Source organism: Hippoglossus hippoglossus, chromosome 4, assembly GCF_009819705.1.
Source record: "Hippoglossus hippoglossus isolate fHipHip1 chromosome 4, fHipHip1.pri, whole genome shotgun sequence".
NCBI lineage: Eukaryota > Metazoa > Chordata > Actinopteri > Pleuronectiformes > Pleuronectidae > Hippoglossus > Hippoglossus hippoglossus.
In genome coordinates, this window is record NC_047154.1 from 18,900,678 (window position 1) to 18,908,906 (window position 8,229).

Consider the following 8,229-nt stretch of genomic DNA (forward strand, 5'->3'; position numbering starts at 1 on the left):
CACAGCCATGTCGCCAAACTGGTAATAAGTGATCAAATCAAACAGGTTACCGAAGCAATTGTTTAATCTATAAAATGAATCTGATGTAATAACCATATAACACCCTTTATGAATGAATTCCATAAACGCAATGCTATTAAAGTCTTCAAACATATTCCAAGATGTTTAAAAATACTTTAAAAGAATTGATTTAACCTGATAACTGTTGCGTCCCACTGGAAACGTTTTCTACAAGACGGATTAATTTGTGCTGATGAATATTTCCCCCGATGCACATGCAGGGTGGAACTCCGCTGCATAATGTACAAGCTCTCTTCTGAGATGTTTCTCTTCCTCTGGCTGCCTGTCGAGTGATGTAACCGATCTCTGAGTCAGGCAACTCAGTTTCCACTTTTTATTCATGAAGGCTCATAAAAGGGAATGTAGAATTGTCACTGACCGTTGTGCGATTTGATATTCCCATGGTTAATCTGACTCAGGCTTTTACAAAGAATGTATTCATGAAGCTCTGGTAGTTATCAGCTTGTGACCACGTGCTGCCCAGAAAACCAAGTGCCTGGTCACAGGTCATTATAGCCATTACAGTTGCAGATATGTTGATACTGAACATATCGGGAAAACGTCCAAAGACATCAGAGCTGTTTCCCACCAAAATATCAGAACTTGTCGTGTAACAGTAACTACAGTCTTATTAAACTTCCACATGGTTGTATTAATGTTGAGAAGGATAATAGTCTGGCTGAATACAAAAAAATTTACTAAAACTAAATAATATTGAATAAATAGGAATAAACCATTAAAAATAAATAATTGCCCCTGAACATTATTCAGCCAGCGATTAGATTTACTAGAAATTTCATTGTATATAAATGTAATATATATTAAATTTCTTGAAAAAGGGGGTTGAAATATACTTAAATATATATTTGTTTTCATATTAAGTTTTAGTCTGCATATTTTGACATTGATATTTAATATGCATTGATAAATATCCAACAAGATTGAAGAGGCATATCTTGTTTTAGCTCATAGTCTGTCCGTGTAATTGGTTTTGTTACTTTTACAGGAAAGTTTCTAATCAGTCGTGCAAACACCCGCGTGGCTTCACCATGCTTGGGTCACATCCTGCGTAGTCACATTCATGTTCCTCTGCAGGGGCGACAAGAATTGATGGGCTCAAAATAAATGATGTCGGTTTTTGTTTGTGGAGAAAATCCTTCACAGCAATTAATGTCCTGGAAAACCAGGAAGAGGAGCTCGTCAGTAAAGCACGGACGGCCTCCTTAAGGCCGGCGGCTGAGCTCTGAATAATGCAAGGCCATGGACTCCATCACAACGAGCTTTAATTGCATCCCCAACCCACCCGTACCCCCTCCCCCCGTTTTCTTCTCGGTTTTGCCGGTGCAGGAAAACAGCTACTCCTGAAATCCTTTTGAAATGACTTGGGGCCAAAATCAATCGTCTTCCACTCGCAGGGAGGTATAAGTGTGCGTGTGTCTCCAATATGCCCGTGTGAATTCACATACAAGTGTGGGCATGAATATGCGCGAGCCTGTGTTTAACTTTGTGTGCATGTTCGCTGCCTAAACCAGCCGGAGCACAGATAAAGGCACCGCACCATCTGCCACCAGAATTAAAGAACAGGAAGCTGCTTCTGACAAAATGTTCTTGTATTTTTTATTTTTTTCACCTTGCACAGCCACAAAGCAATCCCTCAGCATGCGTTCTGCTGACTGGCTGCATCTCTGAGCAGTGGTAGGTAGAGAAATAGATGGGAAAAAAGAGGAGGAATCAGTCCTTTGAGAAGTTTATGTCTTCCCTCGGCCCCTCGAGCTCTCCGCCTGCAGCCCCTCATTCCCTCACACATGCAGAGAGGCTGAGCTTTATGGCTGCTATGATATGTGCATGCCAACGAGCCGCAGTCTTAAAACGAGACAAATGAGTCACGGGAGGTGGCACTTTCAATAATGTCTACAACCGAGGGAACAGACTGGAGAGTTCCCCCCCCATTTCTGCAATAAAAAAAAACAAGGGGGATGCAGCGGCATTGCTTCTTCACCATTACACCCACTGGAGATGTGACTGAGGCTTGGTAGTCAAAAGGGGAGTTGAGTTGGGGGACAAGAACTGTGGAGGGACGACTGACTTTGGGAATACGATGATCAAACCATCAGAGGAATCTTTTCATTTTAGCCTTTGCTTTTTGATTGTTTGATGCTTACACAAGAAAACTGAGGCCACACAGACAGAATTTTTGATGATGTAGAATCATGGTTTTTAACCGAGCCCCAGTAACAGTGTGGCTGTGCAATGTCAGAGCAGGAGTTCCAGTGGTGAGTCTGATAGGTCATTGTTCGTCATTAGACAGGGACAGAGAAGTTGTTAGTTAATTTACTCTACACTTAACACTTTTTCAGTTTTGTTAAATATCTCTTGTTGTATCTGACGCGCTGAAAGAACAGCCTTCATCATTTCCCCAAGACGCAAGTATAACAAGTGCTAGGTGACTGGTAACCATAGTCTGTATTTAAAGATCAATGACTGGTCTCCACTTCCTCCAATCCAGAAATGAAGCCAAAATATCCTGGATATGAACGCTGCCATCTTGTGCATCGTAGTAGCAAGGTCCCACCAAAAACAGTCTTGACCGCTTGGGTCAGTCTCAGTTGTAAATCAAGACGTTTCACCTCAACCAAGCCATCTTTGAGAAAACTCAATTTGACATATGAGTCTGGTCCATGTCCCATGCACTAACATGGAGGAGGTGAGGTTTATTACCTTTACTACAGCCGACCACCGGGTGGCCATATCATATATCTTTATATACCGTCTATGGTGCTAACATGTTCAGCTAACAGAATAAACATGGCCCGTCAAACATAATGTTAGCATTTGTCATTGTTAGCTTGTTAGCATGCTGATGTCAGCGTTTTACTTGAAGCGCCTGTGCCTAAGACACAAGCCTGTTCATTCAGTTTTTTTAAATATAGTCGAATGAGAAGATAGAAAAGAAGAAAGAACATATGTCTGATTTGACATTTTAAGTGGACAGAGGTCCGATAACAACCTAACAATTAACTCTGTACAAACCTCTTAACACTCACAACAGTGCGGGAGTGAGGTTGAACAGTTTGAATGTCAAGCAGGACGTTAGATTAAAAAAGAATTCCCGCATCCTTCACAGAGGCAGAGACGTAATCCTGCCCTGCGGAGTTCCAGCCCGATGCATCAACATATACCTTCAGGAAAATGCTCGCCGTCGTCTCCGTGTGTTTGCTGCTGCCGAGCAAACCCTCTCTTGACATCTGAGACTGAGTGCAGTGAAAGCAGGGATCAGCATAATGCAAACACTTATGAGGAAAATAATGAGCCAAACAGGAGAGCCAAACAAGAGAGATCCCCACTGAGAGGAGAATTACAATTCAGTATCACAAGTACGAGCTGATCGAGCTCTCACTTTCCACCACATTACTGCTCTCACCTCACCACAGGAGAGACACTTGAAATATAAATTGACTCCAGCGGTGTTTCCTTTATTTAGCCAACAGCAACAGCGTTTGAGTAACAAGAGATTTAGTTTACAAAGTCTTTCAGCCGTCTCGTTACGTGTGGCTCTGCGACGAGTGGAAAGGCAGAGGTAGAAATCGATCAGGGCAAAAAATCTCAATACAAATCTTCGGAGTTGACAGTGTTTCATAAAATCCACAGTGTAATACATAATAGGAATAATGAATGAAAAACATTGAAAACAAACTGTGACTCACATGAGTCCAAGATTGCAAATATTTTGTTTAATTTTTTGTTTTAACTCCAGTCCAAAATTATTTATCAGCTTGTTATGGCCGTGGGTGAGTCCTGGATATTTTATCAACATTTGAATGAGGCCAAAGTGACTTTTATTGTTTTTATATTTCATTTGAATATCAGAATGAATGATAATTCTACCTTTATTTCTATCTATTCTTATCCTTAATTCATTATTTGTCTTTATTATTTTTTGTAATTTGTGTATCAAACTAGTTAAGTGTTGTCATTTTTTTAGTAAGAACATTTTTGTTTGTAGTTTATATGAATAAACTGAAAGCTCAGTTTATCCCCACTCATTTATTTCATATTTCAGGTCACTGATAAATACTCTTTTTATTTTTTAAATGTTACACACTGGGAATTAGCTTAAAGTACTGATGAGGAGGCTCCTCCTCTCTTCAGAATCGTGTCAAACCTATAATACTGCACATTTTATCATCAAAAAATAAACATATCTTGAGGTTTTCCTTTGACCTCTGAAGTCCATCAGTCACTGTGGCCGGGAGATACAACTTTATCATTTCCTGTTTAGCTTATCGCTATCCCAGAGGGTTTGTAAAATCTCTGCCAAGGCAAAACGTGGTGGTGGATGCTTGGTCGAGGCTGATTATTCACAGACACACTTCAACAGCTCCCCTCAGTAAGTGAGAGCGATCACATCAATATCACATCCTCCAGGTTGTCGATACCATCCTCCTCTCCAACACTTTGCACATCAGGTAAAACACGGAACAAAATGTTCATTTCAACTCGGTGGGATAAATGGATCGACTCGTTTGTTTAGTAAATTTGATAACTCAACGTCCTCGAACTGAAGCAGACATTCCTGCTCCTCCTGACAGCTGGTACATGCATGTGATTCATCGGGATCATGTCTTATCTTTGTGTTTGTCTCTGAACGACTGGTGTCAACAGAAGAAAGACCTCATGTATGGAGCAGCCCATTCATCTGATTGACGTCCTCCTTATTTCTGTAATGAGTTGTGATGAGTATGTCAATAAACCAGCACCAGCATTATGCAAATATGGGGTATCACACTAGTGTAGAAGTACGGGCTGGACTACTGATGAGGAATTTCATGAGTTACATTCACAAAGAAATATATATAACACACTAGAGGAAAGAAAAAGTAAAGTGAGAGACGTCTGGTTGGGGCAAAACTGCCGGAAGGTTTTTGTTGCAGAAAAAATACTTTTCCGAAAAGGAGCCAATGAAATGTTCTGACGGACTCTTACAATGAATCTTTCAGCTTTTTATTATTATTTTTTTTAGCACAGCAGGAATATTGGAGTCATCGTTCGTTTGTAAAAGATTTATTTATTTATTCATTCATTCATTTATGTATTTATTCATTTATTTATTCATAGTGCCATGGAGTTTGGTGACCAACACAAAGACAGCACAAGACAAGTGGGGGGGAGGGGGCAACACTTAACCACACATGGATATAAAGAAAAAATATTTTATCCAGTTCAACCCCTGCTATAGTGAAAAATAAACGGCTGTGGAGAGATTCTCTTTTATGTCTTGTACTTTCTTATTATTTATATGTCCAGGAGCATTGTGTGTTAACAACTTGATCAAAAAGGTAAATTTATTCTGCTTTTATCTTTCTACTGCTAAATAAAAATGTTATTATCCAGTGACACCAACTGTTTTTCTAATCTATCAAAGGGCAAAAAAAATGTGAAGAGTGAAATTTGGGGGGAAAAGACAGTTTCAAACAGTCATAGACTGGAAATAAAGATGGACGACATGACAGCTCCCAAAAGTGAAGCCAAAGAGTCTCAATCGCCCCCTGGAGGCTGGTTGCAGTACAGGTCATAAATCCTGCCTCCACCATGTCAGTAGGTGGATCTAAAAAGTCAAAGTAAATGTCAAAAAGGATTTTCCCAAAGATGTTTAGTTGAAGTGTCATTTTTCCAGTACGTTTGGTTTTAATTTGTTATCTGATGCTATAAAAACAATGTGAAATGTCATGATTGACAGCTGAGACTGACTCGATAATGGTGGGACCTCGCTAAAACGGCTCCACCCCCCCAATCGCTTCTGGTTTGAAACGAATTCATTGGCACAAGCCTTCAAATCCAGGATATGTTGGCTTCATCTCTGGATAGTGGGACGACGTGGAGACGTGTCGACCATCTTCATTAACAGTCTATGGTTTAGAAACAGGCAAAAAACTGGTTCCTAACCGAGAACACTGACAAGTTACTACAGTGCCAAACAGCATTTAACGTGAAACTACATGAAATATACAGTACTGACAAACAATAGTTATATTACCATAACTTTTTATTAAGCCTTTTTGTGCTAGTTGCTTTAAGGTTGGATTGTTTTTATCTGAGCTGCGTCTTCATACATTGATTCAGGTCACAACCACAACAAAAGGATTTTTAATTTTAAGAGTGTGAGAGAGTTTCTTCTGAGAAGCCAGCGGAGATGAAAGTGTGTGTGGTGAGTTGGAGTCGTGTGTCGTACACACACACACACTCACCTCACATGAAATTGCTGTCGACCTGCGGCAGCCAGCCAACCTGTGACACAGGCACAGTGTGAGAGTGACGGCAGCTGGCAGCTCCTGTGCAGGCAGGTCAACTCCAGTTCAGCGGTGACAGAGAACATTACCTGATGATGTGACGCTGAGTTTGAACCAAGCTTGAATCCAAAACGCGAAAAATTGCTCGGCTGACTATGATTTTTTTCTGTGAACAAAGAATACTTAATGGCTTTGTAAACTTAGCAAAGTGTTTGCCTCATCTAACTTCTGTGAGTTTCATTTGGAAAGTTACCCTCAACACCTCTCCTCTCTGGAACATAGAAATTCTCTCTTTGCAGTAATGTGCAGAGGAGATAAAGGGCCGTCCACCAATCAGAAGGTTGTTTCAATCCCCTGCTCCTCCAGACAGCATGCCCAAGTGTCCTTGGGCAAGATGATTGCCCCTGATGACTGAGCCAGCAGTGTGAAGGGTGTTGAATATGGCTGTGTATATGTGGCTGAATGTGACTTTAAGTGGTCAATGACACTAAAGAAACGCTCTGTAAATGCAGTCCATTTACCATTTACACTTAAAATTTCATTTGGCAAACTACAATGTTGATGGTGAGTAACAAATTTCCCGTCTACATGTTGAATAAACTGGTTAAATTCTGTGGAATGTTGGTGATATTCAGGAGATTGCATTGACCTCAAAATAAGAAAATCTAGTGCAGTGACGTTTCCAAATCAACACTCAAGAGGAGACTGAAACATTAGAGCTGCGGCATTTACACAACGATCTTTATCTTTGATGAACCATCTGCTGAATGGTTCATTCTTAATAATAATGGATACAGTGCGTCTCCACCTTCAGGAAGAAGGGATCACCGGGGCTTAAGGCACAAAAAAACTTTTTCCTGCTTTTAACTTCAAACCACCAGGACTTCGCTATGGATGATCTCATTAGTGTCTCGACAACTTGCGGGACAAATTGTCCAGATAAGTCAATCTCCAATGCCGAGGAGAGGCACCGTGAAGCATAACTAGATGTTTTAAAAGGCTCCCGTCTCATCCGGGTGAGTGCCTCGACAAATAGGGAGGAGAGGAACGACGAGGGAAAGAGATGGAGGTGAAGACAGAGGTGGCGGAGGAGGGGGAATCAGCCAGGCGGAATGGAAACCCTGTCGAAGGTTAATGAGCAGAAAGATAATGTTTTAGCTCCAAATACGACCCTTTCACTATCTGGAGCCCCGGCAGGAGGGATTAAGGGTGTCAAGATAGGGAAGTTTATGGGTGTGTGTGCATGACTGAGTGTGTATGTGTGAGTGTGTGTGTGTCTGCTAGATATTATTCATTTTCTGTGGACCTAAATCTGTTTACTCTGTTTACTGCAGCTTTAAAAATGTTGTAAAAAAAAAAACCTTAAGATATGTTTGGACATAAAAAAGCAGTATTCCTGCTTTCAGACATACACTGAACTCTGGACACTTTCCTGAAGTTACCCGGAGTTGTTCTGTGTGAGAACTTGAATCTCTGAGTCAGTTGCTTTTCCCTGCCAGACCTCCAGTAAAATGTCGTGAGAATGTCTGATAAACCCAGAGTGAGAATATGGCAGAAATGTCAGAACATTTCGCAGTCAGTGGTTTGGTGTGTTGATGATGTTTCTAAAAATAAAATGTAAATAAACTAAAAGTATACGAATATCTCATGATGAAAAGGAGGAGAGGACGTATACACAGAGAATATGTTGATAATATGAAAGACGATGCGATTTAAGAGCTTTTGGTGAAACACAGACATCGATGTTGTGAACAAAAACAGGTTATTTATGTAGTTGTGTTTATACGTCATGTCCTGCCTCCTGCTGCTCTGCCCAGACGCCACCCCTCGCCTGAGAGCCTGTTGTTGTGAGCCCGTCTGACCCCGACAGTGTCCTGCTGCG